The sequence below is a fragment of the Ambystoma mexicanum genome, chromosome 2q (genome assembly GCF_040938575.1).
Source record: "Ambystoma mexicanum isolate Mex_15411 chromosome 2q, UKY_AmexF1_1, whole genome shotgun sequence".
In the NCBI taxonomy this organism is placed as follows: domain Eukaryota; kingdom Metazoa; phylum Chordata; class Amphibia; order Caudata; family Ambystomatidae; genus Ambystoma; species Ambystoma mexicanum.
This window is the reverse complement of record NC_090924.1, coordinates 565,457,520-565,480,385: the sequence shown is the minus strand read 5'-3', so window position 1 is coordinate 565,480,385 and position 22,866 is coordinate 565,457,520.

Here is a 22,866-nt window from a genome sequence, read left to right as displayed (position 1 = left end):
CTTGGTACGAGTAAAAGAGGGCGATGAATGGAAGACGGCCTTCCGCACCAAGTATGGGCTATTCGAATATCAGGTCATGCCCTTCGGACTTTGCAATGCCCCGGCCGCCTTTCAATATTTTATGAACGATGTCCTCAGAGAGCTCATAGATGTGTGTGTTGTTGTTTACATTGACGACATCCTCGTTTATTCTTCATCGGAAACTGAACATCGGAAACACTTGAAAATGGTCCTCGAGAGATTGCGTCAACACAAACTTTTCGCTAAGTTGGAAAAATGTGTTTTCAACGTGACTGAAGTTGAATTCTTGGGATTCATATTATCACCTAGCGGAGTGCGTATGGATTCAAAGAAGGTCGATGCAATTCTCAAATGGCCATCGCCATCCTCCGTAAAAGGTGTTCAAAGCATGTTAGGCTTCGCTAACTTTTACCGCAGGTTTATCCCCGAATTCTCTCGAATAGTCCAGCCCATCACCGCCTTGTTAAAGAAAAACAAACGTTTTGAATGGTCTACCGAGGCGGAACAAGCTTTCCAGAATTTGAAGACTAGATTTATCTCTGCACCGATCTTAAAACATCCTCGCCCAGAACTCCCCTACATCGGTGAAACTGATGCTTCGAGCCTTGCCATGGGGGCAGTTCTATCACAAAAGGACCCAGTAACCAATCAGTTGCATCCTGTGGCATTTTGGTCCCGCAAATTCTCGCCTCCCGAAATCAATTACACTATCACTGATAAGGAACTTCTAGCTATCAAGTCCACCTTTAAGGCTTGGCGGCATTATCTTCTGGGGGCCCGACACACCGTTACTGTGATTACAGATCACCGAAACCTGCAATATTTGAAAACCGCAAAAGCTCAATCCTCTAGGCAACTCCGTTGGGCACTATTCTTTGCCGAGTTTGACTTCATAATTACCTATCGACCTGGTACAAAAAACGGTAAAGCTGATGCCCTTTCTCGGATGGGAGTGGAAGAACATTTGATCAATCCCAAACCTGTACCTATCATTCCCGAACAAAGAATTCTAGGTGTAATCGCCACACAATCCATAGAGGAAGTTAAGGATAAAGCCAGGCTACTGGTAACTCCAGCAGACATACAGAATTGGCATCTGCAGGGAAAGGACTTTACGGTGAAGGACAACCTATTATATTTCCAAGAACGGTTATACCTGCCCAGCACAGATTTACAGAAAAAGGTAATCTCTTGTTATCACGATTCTTTAATGGAAGGACATCCCGGTATGACCAAGACCTCGGAAAAGATCAAGCGCTACTTCTGGTGGCCGTCTTGGAAAAAGATATCAGAGACTTTATAATGTCCTGTGGAGTATGCGCCCAAAACAAGAGTCAAAAGGAAAAACCAGCCGGCCTCTTACGTCCTATTGACATCCCGCCTCGCCCTTGGCATACGCTTTTTATGGACTTCATCACCGATCTACCTCCATGCTCCGGATACAATACGATCCTAGTAATCGTGGACCTATTCTCCAAGATGGCGCATTTCATTCCACTCAAAGGCTTACCAACAGCAGGAACTCTGGCCCGAGAATTTCTCGAAAACATCGTCCGACTGCACGGTTTTCCTTCAGTTCTAATTTCGGATCGAGGTAGTCAATTTATTTCTCATTTTTGGCGAAGTTGCTGTCGGTCGGCTCAAATTGATGTGAGACTTTCGACCAGCCACCACCCTCAAACCTACGGACAAACCGAGAGGACCAATCAAACTCTGGAACAGTATTTTCGCTGCATGCTACAACAAACTGAAAAAACTTGGAAAGATATCCTTTGGATAGCCGAATATGCCTACAATAACTCTGTCCACTCGGGAACTGGGAAGACCCCGTTTTTTCTTTTATACGGTAGTCACCCTCGAACCTCGCAGTTGGATCCACTCCAAGATCTTGGAACACCAGCAGTAGACCACCTGCATTCTACAATCACCCAAGCCTTTAAGGAAGCCGTTTCTCACCTTCAAAGGGCTAAAGAACAATACAAGAAAGGAGCAGACCAACATCGGAAGGAAGCCCCCCAATATCAAGTAGGAGATCAAGTATGGTTATCCACCAAATATCTACCTCTAAAAGGACCACGCACATTCAACCCAAGATACCTTGGTCCCTATTCCATCACTACCATAGTAAATCCAGTAGCGGTCAAGTTGGACTTGCCCCCTCACATGAAGATACATCCGGTCTTCCACGTCTCTCTATTAAAACCTGTGCATCCTCAAACCCGACTAACTACATCTCCAAAACCTATTCTAGTTGATGGAGAACTCGAGTTTGAAGTCAAAAGCATCCTGGATTCCAAGATCTCCAAATCTAAACTATTTTACCTGATTGACTGGAAAGGCTACGGTCCCCAAGAAAGATCCTGGGAACCTGCAGAATATGTCCACGCGCCTCGTCTAATCAAAAGATTTCATCGAACATTTCCTAACAAGCCGAAACCCCCGGAGAAGCCCGGTTTGGGAGGGGCCTTGAGGGGGGGTGCTGTCATGATCTCTGCTTCCAAAAGATCAGGACTTGCCAGACTCCCTTGGAAGCAGACCCATAACCCCGGTTCCGAGTGCCAGCCAGTCCCAATTGGGACCTTTTGGACCCTGTCCTGGCACCAGTGGCACCAGGCTCATAAAGATGCCCAGTCCCAGCGCTGGAAGCGCCGGGCTCATAATGCTTGGGTGGACTTACCTGCAGCAGACCATGCTGCTTACTTACCTGCCAGTTGAACCCCTGATCCTCTTCTGTTTGGGACTACTTTTCCTGTTGGGTGGGGCAGGAGCCACTCCCTAGTTTCAGAACACTGGAACTCTTCTGGAAAGCAGGAACTCTTTTCTTACCTAGGCGTGGCTGTGGAAGGAGACACCTAAGCACTACAGGAGGCTATTTAAACCACACCCGATGGATGAATCTTGCTTTGCGTTATTCTGCATTCTCTGCAGCAGAACGCTCATCGTGTCTTCTGCTTCTGATCCTGGGCCTAAGGGAACAAAGGCTTACCATCCTGGAATCCAGTCTTCAGCAGCACCTGTAAAGACAAAGAAAGAACAGGTTAGCACTACGGTCTTCAGTGGCAGCGCATCTCTTACCTGGTCCATCGGCTGTCACCAACGCCTTGCGCTGCATTCCGGCATCTGAAAGACAAAGGCTTACCAGCTCTTCGCACGCTCCGGAGGCCTTCGGCGCTGCATCCCGCATCTGAAAGACAAAAGAAGGTGTGTTTAAAGACATTGGGCAACTTTATTACTCACGTGCCATTACTCCTTCCCACGCCGAATTCAGTGGGTATTCCAGCACCCTTCAGCTTCTCTAAAGCTCCGAACTTGTACCTGCAAGATAAAAGGGACAGTTAGTGCGCATCGTGAAGCAGGCTACAAGCGCTTATTTACGTGCTTCCAGACGCTTCTATTCCTCACGCGGGTTCGATCCTCAACTCTCATCAGCCCGCCATCCGCCATCGCCGGAACCCTGCAAAACAAGAGATATCATTACAAAAGACTTTTAAGACATTTGAAGTGCCCAGAACTTACCGTTCGTGCAGTTAACGACGGACAGCAGTCCTCTGAGGTCAAGAGGCCTGCACCCTTATCCAGTGAAGAAACTGGTTACGGCACCCTGCCCCGAGGCAGATGGAGAGCTCGGCGTTCACTTACCTAAGGTGAGGGTGTTAACCTTTAGGGTTCTACAGGAGAAGAGAAAGGGAAGAGGAGAGAGGCACCCAATAACCCCAGTTCATTAATCCCATATTTTCTATCTGCAGACATATTACTCTTCGAGTCAGACATACAGTGCACAGAGGTCCAGCCCAAAGAGCCAACCGTGTGTTACACATCACCTTTGAAGATACGGCATTCACCCAGTCAAGACCGGCGCTTCTGCGGGAATCAGGTGAGCGTTACATCATGCCCCGTGTGTCTCTCCCCTTTCCCCCCACCCCCTCTCATGCCCTGTGTGTCTCCCCTGTTCCCCCCACCCCCTGCTCATGCCCCGTGTGCCCTGTTCCCCCCAGCCCCCGCTCATCCCCCGTGTCTCCCTTGTGTTACCCCCCACCCCCAGCTCATCCCCGTGTCTCTCTTGTGTTACCCCCCACCCCCAGCTCATGCCCCGTGTTTCCCTTCTGTTACCCCCCACCCTCTGCTCATGCCCCGTGCGTCTCTCCCCATCACCCCCAACCCCCACACAAATCCCCCATGTCTCTCTCCCCTTCTCACCCACCCCTGCTCATGCCCGTGTCTCTCTCTACTTCACCCACACCCCCGCTCATGCCCCGTGTCTCCCTACTGTTCCCCCACCCCCGCTCATGCCCCGTGACTCTCTCCCCTTCCCCCCCACCCCCTGCTCATGCCCTGTGTCTCTCTCCCCTTCCCCCACCCCCCGCTCATGCCCTGTGTCTCTCTCCCCTTCCCCCCACCCCCCGCTCATGCCCTGTGTGTCTACCCCTCCCCCCACCCCCCGCTCATGCCCCGTGTCTCCCTCCTTTCCCCCACCCCCCACTCATGCCCCATGTGTCTCTCCCATCCCCCTGCTAATGCCCAGTGTCTCTCCCCCCACCACCCGCTCATGCCCCTTGTCTCTCTCCCCTTCTCCCCCACCTCCCCGCTCATGCCCTGTGTCTCACCCCTTCCCCCCTACTCCCCGCTCATGCCCCGTGTGTCTCTCCCCATCCCCCCCACCCCCCGCTCATGCCCTGTGTCTCTCTCCCCTTCCCCCCAACCCCCGCTCATGCCCTGTGTCTCCCCTGCTCACCCCACCCCCCGCTCATGACCTGTCTCCCCTGTTACCTCCCACCCCCCGCTCATGCCCCGTGTCTCCCTCGTGTTACCCCCCACCCCCCCGCTTCATGCTCGGTGTCTCCCTTGTGTTACCCCCCACCCCCCGCTCATGCCCCGTGTCTCCCTTCTGTTACCCCCCCATCTCCCACTCATGCCCTGTGTCTCCCCCCTCCCCCCCCACCCCAAGCTCATGCCCCATGTCTCTCCCTTCCCCCCACCCCCCGCTCATGCCCCATGTCTCTCCCCTCCCCCAGGCCCCCGCTCATGCCCCGTGTCTCTCCCCTTCCCCCCACCCCCCGCTCATGCCCCGTGTCTCTCTCCCCTTCCCCCCACCCCCCACTCATGCCCCGTGTGTCTCTCCCCTTCCCCTCCACCCCCACCCCCTGCTCATGCCGGTGTCTCTCTCCCCTTCCCCCCACCCCCGCCCATGCCCCGTGTCTCTCTCCCCTTCCCCCCACCCCCCACTCATGCCCCGTGTCTCTCTCCCCTTCCCCCCACCCCCGCTCATGCCCCATGTGTCTCTCCCCTCCCCCCCCACCCCCGCTCATGCCCTGTGTCTCTCCCTTTCCCCCCCGCTCATGCCCCGTGTTTCTCTCCCCTTCCCCCCACCCCCCGCTCATGCCCCGTGTCTCCCTCCTTTCCCCCCACACCCCGCTCATGCCCCGTGTGTCTCTCCCCTTCCCCCCACCCTCCGCACATGCCCCTTGTGTCTCTCCCGTTCCCCCCACCCCCTGCTCATGCCCCGTGTGTCTCTCCCCTTCCCCCCACCCCCCGCTCATGCCCCGTGTCTCCCTACTGTTCTCGCCACCCCCTTGTTCATGCCCCGTGGCTCTCTCCCATTCCCCCCACCCCCCTGCTCATGTGTCATGATCTCTGCTTCCAAAATATCAGGACTTGCCCGACTCCCTTGGAAGCAGACCCATAACCCCGGTTCCGAGTGCCAGCCAGTCCCAATTGGGACCTTTTGGACCCTGTCCTGGCGCCAGTGGCACCAGGCTCATAAAGATGCCCAGTCCCAGCGCTGGAAGCGCCGGGCTCATAATGCTTGGGTGGACTTACCTGCAGCAGACCATGCTGCTTACTTACCTGCCAGTTGAACCCCTGATCCTCTTCTGTTTGGGACTACTTTTCCTGTTGGGTGGAGCAGGAGCCACTCCCTAGGTTCAGAACACTGGAACTCTTCTGGAAAGCAGGAACTCTTTTCTTACCTAGGCGTGGCTGTAGATGGAGACACCTAAGCACTACAGGAGGCTATTTAAACCACACCCGATGGATGAATCTTGCTTTGCCTTATTCTGCATTCTCTGCAGCAGAACGCTCATCGTGTCTTCTGCTTCTGATCCTGGGCCTAAGGGAACAAAGGCTTACCATCCTGGAATCCAGTCTTCAGCAGCACCTGTAAAGTCAAAGAAAGAACAGGTTAGCACTACGGTCTTCAGTGGCAGCGCATCTCTTACCTGGTCCATCGGCTGTCACCAACGCCTCGCGCTGCATTCCGGCATCTGAAAGACAAAGGCTTACCAGCTCTTCGTACGCTCCGGAGGCCTTCGGCGCTGCATCCCGCATCTGAAAGACAAAAGAAGGTGCGTTTAAAGACATTGGGCAACTTTATTACTCACGTGCCATTACTCCTTCCCACGCCGAATTCAGTGGGTATTCCAGCACCCTTCAGCTTCTCTAAAGCTCCGAACTTGTACCTGCAAGATAAAAGGGACAGTTAGTGCGCATCGTGAAGCAGGCTACAAGCGCTTACTTACGTGCTTCCAGGCGCTTCTATTCCTCACGCGGGTTCGATCCTCAACTCTCATCAGCCCGCCATCCGCCATCGCCGGAACCCTGCAAAACAAGAGATATCATTACAAAAGACTTTTAAGACATTTGAAGTGCCCAGAACTTACCGTTCGTGCAGTTAACGACAGACAGCAGTCCTCTGAGGTCAAGAGGCCTGCACCCTTATCCAGTGAAGAAACTGGTTACGGCACCCTGCCCCGAGGCAGATGGAGAGCTCGGCGTTCACTTACCTAAGGTGAGGGTGTTAACCTTTGGGGTTCTACAGGAGAAGAGAAAGGGAAGAGGAGAGAGGCACCCAATAACCCCAGTTCATTAATCCCATATTTTCTATCTGCAGACATATTACTCTTCGAGTCAGACATACAGTGCACAGAGGTCCAGCCCAAAGAGCCAACCGTGTGTTACACATCACCTTTGAAGATACGGCATTCACCCAGTCAAGACCGGCGCCTCTGCGGGAATCAGGTGAGCGTTACAGAACGCAAAGCCTATCGCAAAACTCCCACCCAGGCGCTATGGAAACCTCGGATACCGACCAGCTAGCCCAGTTACTTGGGGAACTAAGAGCAGAAGTGCATGCAGCCCGTCAGGAAACGAATGCTCTAAGAAGGGAACTGATTATTTCCAAGGAGCTAACAGACGATCTCGCTAGACAATTGCTACAGTCACAAGCCGGACAAACTCTGTTACCCGCATCAGGGGTCAAATCTTCCTTCAACATCCTCTACGAACCCAGTGCAGATCAACCTACCTGGGAATGTACCTCTGGCTCCGCCCGAACGATTTTCTGGTGACCCAAAGAGGTTTGCAGTATTTATTAATCAGTGCCGGTTGCACTTCTTATGCCGGCCAGCAGCCTTTCCAACTGATCAAGCTAAGGTAGCTTTCGTGCTTTCGTACCTTAGTGGCAATGCGGCAGACTGGTCGATCCCTCTAGTTAATCAAGATGATCCGGTTCTCCATGATTTTCAAGCTTTTCAGCTCAGTATGGAAAAACTGTTTGCAAGACATTCACAGGGGCAGGCCTTGGACAATGAGCTCCTTTCATTGCGACAGGGTAATCAAGACCTTTTGGCTTATATTTCAACAGACTGATAGTGGAAACTCGATGGCCTGAGGACAAAAGGATTACGCTGTTTTATAGAGGTCTACGTGGAGAGCTCAAAGATGTGTTAGCCCAAGTAGTGAATCCCCCGCAAGACTGTTCGGACTATATTGACTTAGTCGTTCAAATTGACCACAGACTGCAGAACAGGAAGGCCGATCATTCCAAGTTTGATGCTCGAGTATTTTCCAAACCACCAACTCCTACCAAAGGAGTAGACTCCGGGGCACCCATGCAAATAGGGGGCCTGAAAGGACCACTAACATAAAAGGAGCGGGAAAGGAGAAAACAGCTGCAATTATTCCTCTATTGCGGAAACTCGGGGCACTTTCTTCGAGACTGTCCGATGAAACCAGCCAAGAAGGCAGTAGAAGCTGCAGTTACCAGGGTCACAAACTCTGAGCAGGGAAACGACCTCGCCCGACAAGAATAGAGGTCCTCTTGCCGAGCGTTAAAACCAGTTCCGTGACCTCGCATTTCGTGATACCTATGGTCCTCATTAGCCCTGAACATCCGGATCGATTACATGCGATTGAAGCTTACGTCGACAGCGGTGCCATCGGCAATTATGTGGATCATGAAATGGTTTTGAGGATGAATCTGACTCTTTGTCCAAAGGCTGTAAAGGACGTCATTACTACGGTGGATGGTACGGAGATAGCCTCCGGACCCGTAACGCATACCACCCAAGAAGTGACGCTAGTAAGTCAAGATGGACACCATGAGAAGATCGTGTTCGATGTGATCAAGGCCCCTCAGTTCCAGATTATTCTAGGAATTCCTTGGTTAGAGAAGCACAATCCTCAGATCGATTGGCGAGCAAGAACGGTTCAGTTTCCAGAATGTGTCTCTACTTGTCACCCTTGACCTGGTGTTGCACTGGCAGCAATTTCCTCGGAGGCTCCCCAGTTACCTCCTGAATACCTAGAATTCCAAGATGTTTTCCGGAAGGATCAGGCTAACTCTCTACCTCCTCATAGGTCTTATGACTGCCAGATAGACATGATACCTGGATCTACTCCTCCTTGTAGTAGAATTTATGCCCTCACCGAGCCTGAGAATCTTCACCTCCGACAATACCTGGATCAATACCTAGCGAATGGGTTTATTCGTCCTTCCAAGTCCCCTGCTTCCTCAGCTTTGTTCTTCGTTCCAAAAAAAGAAGGGGACCTTAGAACTTATATAGATTATCGCGCCCTGAACCAGATCACCGTTAAGAATAGATATCCGTTACCTTTGATCCCTGAACTCCTGGACCAAGTCAGAAAAGCATGCATATATACAAAGCTGGATCTTAGAGGAGCCTACCACTTGGTACGAGTAAAAGAGGGCGATGAATGGAAGACGGCCTTCCGCACCAAGTATGGGCTATTCGAATATCAGGTCATGCCCTTCGGACTTTGCAATGCCCCGGCCGCCTTTCAATATTTTATGAACGATGTCCTCAGAGAGCTCATAGATGTGTGTGTTGTTGTTTACATTGACGACATCCTCGTTTATTCTTCATCGGAAACTGAACATCGGAAACACTTGAAAATGGTCCTCGAGAGATTGCGTCAACACAAACTTTTCGCTAAGTTGGAAAAATGTGTTTTCAACGTGACTGAAGTTGAATTCTTGGGATTCATATTATCACCTAGCGGAGTGCGTATGGATTCAAAGAAGGTCGATGCAATTCTCAAATGGCCATCGCCATCCTCCGTAAAAGGTGTTCAAAGCATGTTAGGCTTCGCTAACTTTTACCGCAGGTTTATCCCCGAATTCTCTCGAATAGTCCAGCCCATCACCGCCTTGTTAAAGAAAAACAAACGTTTTGAATGGTCTACCGAGGCGGAACAAGCTTTCCAGAATTTGAAGACTAGATTTATCTCTGCACCGATCTTAAAACATCCTCGCCCAGAACTCCCCTACATCGTTGAAACTGATGCTTCGAGCCTTGCCATGGGGGCAGTTCTATCACAAAAGGACCCAGTAACCAATCAGTTGCATCCTGTGGCATTTTGGTCCCGCAAATTCTCGCCTCCCGAAATCAATTACACTATCACTGATAAGGAACTTCTAGCTATCAAGTCCACCTTTAAGGCTTGGCGGCATTATCTTCTGGGGGCCCGACACACCGTTACTGTGATTACAGATCACCGAAACCTGCAATATTTGAAAACCGCAAAAGCTCAATCCTCTAGGCAACTCCGTTGGGCACTATTCTTTGCCGAGTTTGACTTCATAATTACCTATCGACCTGGTACAAAAAACGGTAAAGCTGATGCCCTTTCTCGGATGGGAGTGGAAGAACATTTGATCAATCCCAAACCTGTACCTATCATTCCCGAACAAAGAATTCTAGGTGTAATCGCCACACAATCCATAGAGGAAGTTAAGGATAAAGCCAGGCTACTGGTAACTCCAGCAGACATACAGAATTGGCATCTGCAGGGAAAGGACTTTACGGTGAAGGACAACCTATTATATTTCCAAGAACGGTTATACCTGCCCAGCACAGATTTACAGAAAAAGGTAATCTCTTGTTATCACGATTCTTTAATGGAAGGACATCCCGGTATGACCAAGACCTCGGAAAAGATCAAGCGCTACTTCTGGTGGCCGTCTTGGAAAAAGATATCAGAGACTTTATAATGTCCTGTGGAGTATGCGCCCAAAACAAGAGTCAAAAGGAAAAACCAGCCGGCCTCTTACGTCCTATTGACATCCCGCCTCGCCCTTGGCATACGCTTTTTATGGACTTCATCACCGATCTACCTCCATGCTCCGGATACAATACGATCCTAGTAATCGTGGACCTATTCTCCAAGATGGCGCATTTCATTCCACTCAAAGGCTTACCAACAGCAGCAACTCTGGCCCGAGAATTTCTCGAAAACATCGTCCGACTGCACGGTTTTCCTTCAGTTCTAATTTCGGATCGAGGTAGTCAATTTATTTCTCATTTTTGGCGAAGTTGCTGTCGGTCGGCTCAAATTGATGTGAGACTTTCGACCAGCCACCACCCTCAAACCTACGGACAAACCGAGAGGACCAATCAAACTCTGGAACAGTATTTTCGCTGCATGCTACAACAAACTGAAAAAACTTGGAAAGATATCCTTTGGATAGCCGAATATGCCTACAATAACTCTGTCCACTCGGGAACTGGGAAGACCCCGTTTTTTCTTTTATACGGTAGTCACCCTCGAACCTCGGAGTTGGATCCACTCCAAGATCTTGGAACACCAGCAGTAGACCACCTGCATTCTACAATCACCCAAGCCTTTAAGGAAGCCGTTTCTCACCTTCAAAGGGCTAAAGAACAATACAAGAAAGGAGCAGACCAACATCGGAAGGAAGCCCCCCAATATCAAGTAGGAGATCAAGTCTGGTTATCCACCAAATATCTACCTCTAAAAGGACCACGCACATTCAACCCAAGATACCTTGGTCCCTATTCCATCACTACCATAGTAAATCCAGTAGCGGTCAAGTTGGACTTGCCCCCTCATATGAAGATACATCCGGTCTTCCACGTCTCTCTATTAAAACCCGTGCAACCTCAAACCCGACTAACTACATCTCCAAAACCTATTCTAGTTGATGGAGAACTCGAGTTTGAAGTCAAAAGCATCCTGGATTCCAAGATCTCCAAATCTAAACTATTTTACCTGATTGACTGGAAAGGCTACGGTCCCCAAGAAAGATCCTGGGAACCTGCAGAATATGTCCACGCGCCTCGTCTAATCAAAAGATTTCATCGAACATTTCCTAACAAGCCGAAACCCCCGGAGAAGCCCGGTTTGGGAGGGGCCTTGAGGGGGGGTGCTGTCATGATCTCTGCTTCCAAAAGATCAGGACTTGCCCGACTCCCTTGGAAGCAGACCCATAACCCCGGTTCCGAGTGCCAGCCAGTCCCAATTGGGACCTTTTGGACCCTGTCCTGGCACCAGTGGCACCAGGCTCATAAAGATGCCCAGTCCCAGCGCTGGAAGCGCCGGGCTCATAATGCTTGGGTGGACTTACCTGCAGCAGACCATGCTGCTTACTTACCTGCCAGTTGAACCCCTGATCCTCTTCTGTTTGGGACTACTTTTCCTGTTGGGTGGGGCAGGAGCCACTCCCTAGTTTCAGAACACTGGAACTCTTCTGGAAAGCAGGAACTCTTTTCTTACCTAGGCGTGGCTGTGGAAGGAGACACCTAAGCACTACAGGAGGCTATTTAAACCACACCCGATGGATGAATCTTGCTTTGCGTTATTCTGCATTCTCTGCAGCAGAACGCTCATCGTGTCTTCTGCTTCTGATCCTGGGCCTAAGGGAACAAAGGCTTACCATCCTGGAATCCAGTCTTCAGCAGCACCTGTAAAGACAAAGAAAGAACAGGTTAGCACTACGGTCTTCAGTGGCAGCGCATCTCTTACCTGGTCCATCGGCTGTCACCAACGCCTTGCGCTGCATTCCGGCATCTGAAAGACAAAGGCTTACCAGCTCTTCGCACGCTCCGGAGGCCTTCGGCGCTGCATCCCGCATCTGAAAGACAAAAGAAGGTGTGTTTAAAGACATTGGGCAACTTTATTACTCACGTGCCATTACTCCTTCCCACGCCGAATTCAGTGGGTATTCCAGCACCCTTCAGCTTCTCTAAAGCTCCGAACTTGTACCTGCAAGATAAAAGGGACAGTTAGTGCGCATCGTGAAGCAGGCTACAAGCGCTTATTTACGTGCTTCCAGACGCTTCTATTCCTCACGCGGGTTCGATCCTCAACTCTCATCAGCCCGCCATCCGCCATCGCCGGAACCCTGCAAAACAAGAGATATCATTACAAAAGACTTTTAAGACATTTGAAGTGCCCAGAACTTACCGTTCGTGCAGTTAACGACGGACAGCAGTCCTCTGAGGTCAAGAGGCCTGCACCCTTATCCAGTGAAGAAACTGGTTACGGCACCCTGCCCCGAGGCAGATGGAGAGCTCGGCGTTCACTTACCTAAGGTGAGGGTGTTAACCTTTAGGGTTCTACAGGAGAAGAGAAAGGGAAGAGGAGAGAGGCACCCAATAACCCCAGTTCATTAATCCCATATTTTCTATCTGCAGACATATTACTCTTCGAGTCAGACATACAGTGCACAGAGGTCCAGCACAAAGAGCCAACCGTGTGTTACACATCACCTTTGAAGATACGGCATTCACCCAGTCAAGACCGGCGCTTCTGCGGGAATCAGGTGAGCGTTACATCATGCCCCGTGTGTCTCTCCCCTTTCCCCCCACCCCCTCTCATGCCCTGTGTGTCTCCCCTGTTCCCCCCACCCCCTGCTCATGCCCCGTGTGCCCTGTTCCCCCAGCCCCCGCTCATGCCCCGTGTCTCCCTTGTGTTACCCCCCACCCCCAGCTCATCCCCGTGTCTCTCTTGTGTTACCCCCCACCCCCAGCTCATGCCCCGTGTCTCCCTACTGTTCCCCCACCCCCGCTCATGCCCCGTGTCTCTCTCCCCTTCCCCCCCACCCCCTGCTCATGCCCTGTGTCTCTCTCCCCTTCCCCCACCCCCCGCTCATGCCCTGTGTCTCTCTCCCCTTCCCCCCACCCCCCGCTCATGCCCTGTGTGTCTACCCCTCCCCCCACCCCCCGCTCATGCCCCGTGTCTCCCTCCTTTCCCCCACCCCCCACTCATGCCCCATGTGTCTCTCCCATCCCCCTGCTAATGCCCCGTGTCTCTCCCCCCACCACCCGCTCATGCCCCTTGTCTCTCTCCCCTTCTCCCCCACCTCCCCGCTCATGCCCTGTGTCTCACCCCTTCCCCCCTACTCCCCGCTCATGCCCCGTGTGTCTCTCCCCATCCCCCCCACCCCCCGCTCATGCCCTGTGTCTCTCTCCCCTTCCCCCCAACCCCCGCTCATGCCCTGTGTCTCCCCTGCTCTCCCCACCCCCCGCTCATGACCTGTCTCCCCTGTTACCTCCCACCCCCCGCTCATGCCCCGTGTCTCCCTCGTGTTACCCCCCACCCCCCCGCTTCATGCTCGGTGTCTCCCTTGTGTTACCCCCCACCCCCCGCTCATGCCCCGTGTCTCCCTTCTGTTACCCCCCCACCTCCCACTCATGCCCTGTGTCTCCCCCCTTCCCCCCCACCCCAAGCTCATGCCCCATGTCTCTCCCTTCCCCCCACCCCCCGCTCATGCCCCATGTCTCTCCCCTCCCCCAGGCCCCCGCTCATGCCCCGTGTCTCTCCCCTTCCCCCACCCCCCGCTCATGCCCCGTGTCTCTCTCCCCTTCCCCCCACCCCCCACTCATGCCCCGTGTGTCTCTCCCCTTCCCCTCCACCCCCACCCCCTGCTCATGCCGGTGTCTCTCTCCCCTTCCCCCCACCCCCGCCCATGCCCCGTGTCTCTCTCCCCTTCCCCCCACCCCCCACTCATGCCCCGTGTCTCTCTCCCCTTCCCCTCACCCCCGCTCATGCCCCGTGTGTCTCTCCCCTTCTCCCCCACCCCCCGCTCATGCCCTGTGTCTCCCTCGTGTTACCCCCCACCCCCCCGCTTCATGCTCGGTGTCTCCCTTGTGTTACCCCCCCACCCCCCGCTCATGCCCCGTGTCTCCCTTCTGTTACCCCCCCACCTCCCACTCATGCCCTGTGTCTCCCCCCTTCCCCCCCACCCCAAGCTCATGCCCCATGTCTCTCCCTTTCCCCCCACCCCCTGCTCATGCCCCGTGTGTCTCTCCCCTTCCCCCCACCCCCCGCTCATGCCCCGTGTCTCCCTACTGTTCTCCCCACCCCCCTGCTCATGCCTGTGGCTCTCTCCCATTCCCCCCTACCCCCCTGCTCATGCCCCGAGTGTCTCTCCCCTTTCCCCCCACCCCCGCTCATGCCCTGTGTGTCTCCCCTGTTCCCCCCACCCCCCGCTCATGCCCCGTGTGCCCTGTTCCCCCAGCCCCCGCTCATGCCCTGTGTCTCCCTTGTGTTACCCCCCACCCCCAGCTCATCCCCCGTGTCTCCCCTGTTACCCCACACCCCCCGCTCATGCCCCATGTGTCCCTCCCCTCCACCCGCTAATGCCCAGTGTCTCTCCCCCCACCACCCGCTCATGCCCCGTGTCTCTCTCCCCTTCTCCCCCAACCCCCCGCTCATGCCCTGTATCTCACCCCTTCCCCCACCCCGCGCTCATGCCCCGTGTGTCTCTCCCCTTCCCCCCACCCCCCGCTCATGCCCCGTGTCTCTCTCACCTTCCCCCCAACCCCCGCTCATGCCCTGTGTCTCCCCTGTTCTCCCCACCCTCCGCTCATGACCTGTCTCCCCTGTTATCTCCCATCCACCGCTCATGCCCCGTGTCTCCCTCATGTTACCCCCCACCCCCCAGCTTCATGCTCGCTGTCTCCCTTGTGTTACCCCCCCACCCCCCGCTCATGCCCCGTGTCTCCCTTGTGTTACCCCCCACTCATGCCCCATGTCTCTCCCCTTCCCCCCCACCCCAAGCTCATGCCCCGTGTCTCTCCCTTTCCCCCCACCCCCCGCTCATGCCCCATGTCTCTCCCCTCCCCCAGGCCCCCGCTCATGCCCCGTGTCTCTCCCCTGCCCCCCACCCCCCGCTCATGCCCCGTGTCTCTCTCCCCTTCCCCCCACCCCCCACTCATGCCCCGTGTGTCTCTCCCCTTCCCCTCCATCCCCACCCCCTGCTCATGCCGGTGTCTCTCTCCCCTTCCCCCCACCCCCGCCCATGCCCTGTGTCTCTCTCCCCTTCCCCCACCCCCCACTCATGCCCTGTGTCTCTCTCCACTTCACCCCACCCCCGCTCATGCCCCGTGTGTCTCTCCCCTTCCCCCCACCCCCCGCTCATGCCTTGTGTCTCTCCCTTTCCCCCGCTCATGCCCCGTGTTTCTCTCCCCTTCCCCCACCCCCGCTCATGCCCCGTGTCTCCCTCCTTTCCCCCCACCCCCCGCTCATGCCCCGTGTCTCCCTCCTTTCCCCCCACATCACGCTCATGCCCCGTGTGTCTCTCCCCTTCCCCCCACCCTCCGCAGATGCCCCTTGTGTCTCTCCCCTTCCTCCCACCCCCTGCTCATGCCCCGTGTGTCTCTCCCCTTCCCCCCACCCCCGCTCATGCCCCGTGTCTCCCTACCGTTCTCGCCACCCCCCTGCTCATGCCCCGTGGCTCTCTCCCATTCCCCCCTACCCCCCTGCTCATGCCCTGTGTGTCTCTCCCCTTTCCCCCCACCCCTGCTCATGCCCTGTGTATCTCCCCTGTTCCCCCCACCCCCCGCTCATGCCCCGTGTGCCCTGTTCCCCCCAGCCCCCGCTCATGCCCCGTGTCTCCCTTGTGTTACCCCCCACCCCCAGCTCATCCCCCGTGTCTCTCTTGTGTTACCCCCCACCCCCAGCTCATGCCCCGTGTCTCCCTTGTGTTACTCCCCACCCCCGCTCATGCCCCGTGTCTCCCTTGTGTTACCCCCACCCCCCGCTCATGCCCCGTGTCTCCCTCGTGTTACCCCCACCCCCGCTCATGCCTTGTGTCTCCCTTGTGTTACCCCCCACGCCCGCTCATGCCCTGTCTCCCCTGTTACCCCACGCCCCCCGCTCATGCCCCATGTCTCCCTTGTGTTACCCCCACCTCCCCGCTAATGCCCCGTGACTCCCCTGTTCCCCCCACCCCCGCTCATGCCCCGTGTGTGCCCTGTTCCCCCCACCCCCGTACATGCCCCGTGTGTGCCCTCCTTTCCCCCCACCCCCCACTCATGCCCCGTGTGTCTCTCCTCTCCCCCGACCCCCCGCACATGCCCCGTGTCTCTCCCCTTCACCCCACCACCTGCTCATGCCCCGTGTGTCTCTCCCCTTCCCCTCTACCCCCTGCTCGTGCCCCGTGTGTCTCTCCCCTTCCCCCCACCCCCCACTCATGCCCTGTGTCGCCCTACTGTTCCCCCACCCCAATGCTCATGCCCCGTGTCTCTCTCCCCTTCCCCCCCACCCCCTGCTCATGACATGTGTGTCTTCCCTGTTCCCCCCACCCCCGCTCATGCCCGGTGTGCCCTGTTCCCCCCACCCCCTGCTCATGCCCGGTGTCTCCCTTGTGTTACCCCCACCCCCAGCTCATGCCCTGTGTCTCCCTTGTGTTGCCCCCACCCCCAGCTCATGCCCCGTGTCTCCCTTTTGTTACCCCCCACAACCGCTCATGCCCCATGTCTCCCTTGTGTTACCCCCCACCCCCGTTCATGCCCTGTGTCTCCCTCGTGTTACCCCCACCCCCAGCTCATGCCCCGTGTCTCCCTTGTGTTACTCCCACCCCCGCTCATGCCCCGTGTATCCCTTGTGTTACCCCCACCCCCCTGCTCATGCCCCGTGTCTCCTTCCTGTACCCCCGACCCCGCTCATGCCCCGTGTTTCCCTCGTGTACCCCCCCGCTCATGCCCCATGTCTCCTGTTTCCCCCCCCACCCTCCGGTAATGTCCCGTGTCTCCCTCCTGTACCCCCACCCCCCCACTCATGCCCGTGTCTCCCTTGTGTTACCCCCAACCCCCAGCTCATGCCCCGTGTCTCCCTTGTGTTGCCCCCCACCCCCAGCTCATGCCCCGTGTCTCCCTTTTGTTACCCCCCACCCCCGCTCATGCCCCGTGTCTCCCTTGTGTTATCCCCCACCCCCCGCTCATGCCCCGTGTCTCCCCTGTTCCCCCCACCCAAACTCATGCCCTGTGTCTCTCTCCTATTCCCGCAACCCCCACTCATGCCCCGTGTCTCCCCTGTTCCCCCCACCCCTGCTCATGCCCCGTGTTTCCCTTGTGTACCCCCCCGCTCATGCCCCATGTCTCCTGTTTCTCCCCCACCCTCCAGTAATGTCCCGTGTCTCCCTCCTGTACCCCCACCCCCTGCTCATGCCCGTGTTTCCCTCCTGTACCCCCACCCCCCTGCTCATGCCCTGTGTTTCCCTCATGTTCCCCGCACCCCCCCGTCATGCCCCGTGTTACCCCCCCACCCCCCGCTCATGCCCCGTGTCTCCCTCATGTTACTCCCCACCCCGCTCATGCCCTGTGTCTCCCTCGTGTTCCCCCAACCCCCGCTCATGCCCCGTGTCTCCCTCGTGTTCCCCCCACCCCGCTCATGCCTCGTGTTTCCTTCGTGTTACCCCCCTCCCGCTCATGCCCCTTGTCCCCCTCGTGTTCCCCCACCACCTGCTCATTCCCCATGTCTCTCTCCTTCCCCCCACCCCCTGCTCATGCCCCATGTGTGGGCCCTGTTCCCCCACCCCCTACTCATGCCCCATGTGTGCGCCCTGTTCCCCCACCCCCGCTCATGCCCCATGTGTGCGCCCTGTTCCCCCACCCCCGCTCATGCCCCATGTGCACCCTGTTCCCCCCACCCACGCTCATGCCCCATGTGCCCTGTTCCCCCCACCCCCTCCCCCCACCCCCGCTCATGCCCCGTGTCTCCCTCATGTACCACCTCACCCCCGCTCATGCCCCGTGTGTCTCCTGTTGCCCCCACCCCCCGCTCATGCCCCGTGTCTCCCTCGTGTTCCCCTCACCACCCGCTCATGCCTTGTGTCTCCATCGTGTACCCCCTCACCCCCCGCTCATGCCCCGTGTGTCTCCTGTTGCCCCCACCCCCGCTCATGCCCCATGTCTCCCTCATGTTCTCCCCACCCCCCGCTCATGCCCCGTGTTTCTCCTGTGTTACCCCCCACACCCCTGCTCATGCCCCGTGTTTCCCTCCTGTACCCCCACCCCCCGCTCATGCCCTGTGTTTCCCTCCTGTACCTCCACCCCCCCGCTCATGCCCCGTGTTTCCCTCGTGTTCCCCACACCCCCCGCTCATGCCCCGTGTCTCCCTCATTTTACCCCCCGCTCATGCCCCGTGTCTCCCTCGTGTTACCCCCCACCCCCGCTCATGCCCCATGTGTGCGCCCTGTTCCCCCACCCCCGCTCATGCCCCATGTGTGCGCCCTGTTCCCCCACCCCGCTCATGCCCCATGTGCACCCTGTTCCCCCCACCCACGCTCATGCCCCATGTGCTCTGTTCCCCCCACCCTCTCCCCCCACCCCCGCTCATGCCCCGTGTCTCCCTCATGTACCCCCTCACCACCCGCTCATGCCCTGTGTGTCTCCTGTTGCCCCCACTCCCGCTCATGCCCCATGTCTCCCTCATGTTCTCCCCACCCCCCGCTCAAGCCCCGTGTGTCTCCTGTTGCCCCCACCCCCGCTCATGCCCCATGTCTCCCTCATGTTCTCCCCACCCCCCGCTCATGCCCCGTGTTTCCCCTGTGTTACCCCCCACACCCCTACTCATGACCCGTGTTTCCCTCCTGTACCCCCACCCCCCACTCATGCCCTGTGTTTCCCTTCTGTACCTCCACCCCCCCGCTCATGCCCCGTGTTTACCTTGTGTTCCCCCCACCCCCCCGCTCATGCCCCGTGTCTCCCTCATTTTACCCCCCGCTCATTCCCCGTGTCTCTATTATTCATTAGAATGGGAGAGAAAAGGCAGGATATGAAACCAATTCGGTACCAACTCTTTTACGAAGCAAATGCAAGGCGAGTAAGGCAGGGTCTACTGTGGATCACAAAGTTCAGAGGCCAGACCCACTCGGAGAGAGGCAAGGCGATATGTCCCAAAAAGTATCACAGTTGAAATGCACGTCAAGTCTTTGTAGCAAATTGTCACAGAAAGGTTGGACCAGTTTAGAACAAAAAGTCACGAAGGTCTGGAGGCGACCCGATGGAGAGGCAAGGATTAAGACACCTCACGCTAACCGTCACAAGGGAAACAGGCGGACACGGTACCTTGTATGTGGAGAGACAGCTCCGGCGGGGCAGTGGTTCCTGGTGATGAATGCAAGTCGGGGCTTTGCCAAGAGATGAGATGATCTCGTTGTCGAAGGAAAGTTGAAGATCGTTGCACCACCAGGGAAGAGACCAGCCGCGGAGTGCTCCGTCACAAGGCACCACCTTTTGAACGTGATACGGGCTAGTGGCTATCCGGTTGCCGGGGTGCTCAGCACGGTCAATTCGATCACTACGCCCTGAAAGCGAAGAAAAAGCAAAGGGACTGGTTGTTCCCACCAGTCAGGGGAAGAAGACTCTCCAGCTGGGAGATCTCCTCTGTCGTTGGGAATTGGTGAGACGGTTCAGCAGGGCTCCACCGGAGGTGTCGTCGTTGCAGGTCGGCTCAGCTTTACCCTCTTCGGATTCTTAGGTCCTGTGGCGACTTCTGAAGATCCAGTCCCAAAAGCCCTGCCTTTATGCAGGAAACCCCCATTCATTCAGCCTAGCTGTCAATCAAAACACGCTAAGTGGTGAGCGGGGTGGCTCACCACTTGGGCCAATCACACCAGAGTGCGACTTGAGTTGGCAAGGCAACCCAGTCCAGGGTGCCTAAACCCCCTCCCACACCCCCTGTGGTACCCAGACAGAATGGCACCACTTTGGAGGGCTTCTGTGTAGAAGCCCGCCAAAAGTGAAACAAAGGGCTCAACCTTTGGTTTGGAGTTACAGAGGCGAACACAGACGCCATTTTAAAAACCGAGTTCTGGCAGAAAATCCAGACCTGTAGATTTATTTAAGACAAATAAACCGACAGTATGTTAGAGACTAACAGGAAAAAGTATTAGCCTCCAACAATGGGAAGAATCCCATAGAATTATATCCGGGGTCGAATATAATAAGTAGTTTCCACTGCCACCAGCCAAAACTCGACGAGGGGGATGGGACAGTGCCCCCTCGAATAACAGACCCAGGGGTAATCGAATTACCCCTACTAGTACGTCCATAATAGGATGGTTTGTACTAGTTCTGTTAGTAAATTTAGGTCTAGTAAAGCCAATGGTGACTTTACATGCTCTGGGAGACAGTAGTCAGTCCCAGGGTATGGAGTCTATGGTGAGGATCCTCTAGGACGCCCCAGTGTTACGGCACGGAGGGTGCGGTGTAACACACATAGTAAAACATGAGACTCTATGGAGTAAAGGACCCCATAGCCCATAGAACACATTGACATTCAAAGGAATTAACCACATTCATGTCCAAGAGTGGGAAAAAAAAGAGTCTCACTCTTGGCAGGATGGACAAAAACAAACTCCAGAAATCCAGCAAAGCTAATGGGGGACTCACTAGGTTAGGAAATTCAGCCTAAACAGAGAATTCTCCCTAACACTCGCCCCCCCCCCCCCAGACTAAGGGACAGGAGGATTTAATCCACTCCTGGATGAATCTCATACCTCTAGTCGATGACATACATCCTAGAGAGACCATCAGCATTTTGGTGGTGACACCCTGACCTGTGCTCAATGGTGAAATCAAACCCTTGCAGGCAGATCGACCATCTCAGTAGTTTTGGGTTTTCCCCTTTCATTTGCATTAACCATCTCAAGGGTTGGTGGTCAGTCTGAATGACAAAAGTAGAACCATACAAGTATGGCCTAAACTTCTTGAGAGCCCACACGATAGCAAAGCATTCTCTTTCGATTGTTGCCCACCTTGTTTCAGGATCCTTCAGCTTGCGGCTGATGAAGCAAACGGGGTGCTCCCTACCTTTCCCATCCAGTTGACTGAGTACGGCACCTATTCCTACATTAGAAGCATCTGTCTGCACAATGAAAGTTTGGTGGTAATCAGGAGCTCTGAGTACTGGGGCTTGGCAAAGAGCCTTTTTCAGGTTTTCAAAGGCCTGAGTGCACTCCTCGTTCCATCTAAACTTTTTAGGAAATTTGGGAGAGGAGATGACATTCAGAGGAGAAGCTATGGTCCCATAGTTCTCAATGAAATTCCTGTAATACCCAGTGAGACCTAAGAAGGCTCTCACCTGGGTCTGAGTAGTAGGTGTTGTCCAATTTTGCACAGCTTCAATCTTACTGAGCAAAGGCCTTATTTCTCCACCTCCTACCTCATGCCCAAGATAGACTACCTTGCTCTGTCCAATTTGGCATTTACTCGCCTTTATGGTCAGATTGGCTCGTCCAAGAGCCTGCAAAACACCTCATAGGTGGGTTACATGTTCTTCCCAGGAATTGCTGAACACTGCTATGTCATCCAAGTATGCCATGCAGAAGTCCTGCATCCCATTCAGAACCTGGTTTACCATCCGTTGAAATGTAGCAGGTGCATTTTTCAATCCGAAAGGCACTACCTTAAACTGGTATAAGCCAACGGGGGTAGAAAATGCAGTTTTCTCCTTGGCATGGTCTGTCAGGGCTATTTGCCAATAGCCTGACGTCAAGTCAAATTTGCTGAGGAACTTGGCTGAACCAAGTTTATCCACCAATTTATCAGTTCTTGGCAAAGGGTGGGCATCAGTCTTGGTGACTGCATTAAGAGCTCTATAATCCACGCAGAATCTAAGTTCTTTAGATACTGCCTTTGGTATTAACACAACTGGGCTAGACCATGGACTAGTAGAGGGCTCTATTACCCCGAGATCAAGCATCTTGCTGACCTCACCTTTGATGTGGGTTTGTACGTTTTCTGACATTCGGTATCCTCTGCTTTTGACTGGCAGTCACCAGTGAGTATGTCATGCTGGCCCGAAGGGGTCAAGCCTGGTGAAAGCGAGAACAGAGGGGCAAACTGATTCAACATAGATTTTCACTCTTCTTGTTGCTCGGGTGTCAGATTTGAAGATAGATTCACTCCTTCAATTTTTTCGTCTAAAGGTAAGCCTCTGAGGAGATCAGGAAGAGCTTCACTCTCTACTTCTTCCTCTGATGATGCTAGAAGCAACGCTCCTACATCAGGTTTTGAGAGATACGCTTTGAGTCGGTTGGTGTGGAAGACTGTCGGAGCCTCCTTGGGATTGCCCAAGTCCACCAGATAGTTGACCTCTCCAAGTTTACCCACAACTCTGAAGGGTCCCACCCATTTGTCTTGCAAGGCCCTCTGCCTTGTTGGGATCATAACGAGAACTAGCTGGTCTTGAGTGAACTCAACCATGTTAGCTTTTTGATCATGCCAGTGCTTGACCAAAGCTTGTCCAGCTTTCAAGTTATCTCTTGCTTCCGTCATCATGTGCGACATTCTCCTCCGGAGACCTATCACGTAGTCAGTCACTCTGACTGGCTTGGGGGAAGGAGCACTCTCCAACCCCTCCTTAATCAGGGCCAATGGACCTCTGACGGGATGACCATAGAGAAGCTCAAAGGGAGAATAACCTACTCCCTCCTGAGGGACTTCTCTATAAGCAAAGAGAAGGCATGGCAGTAGAAGGTCCCACTTTCATTTAAGGGGTTCTTCTAAAGCACCTATC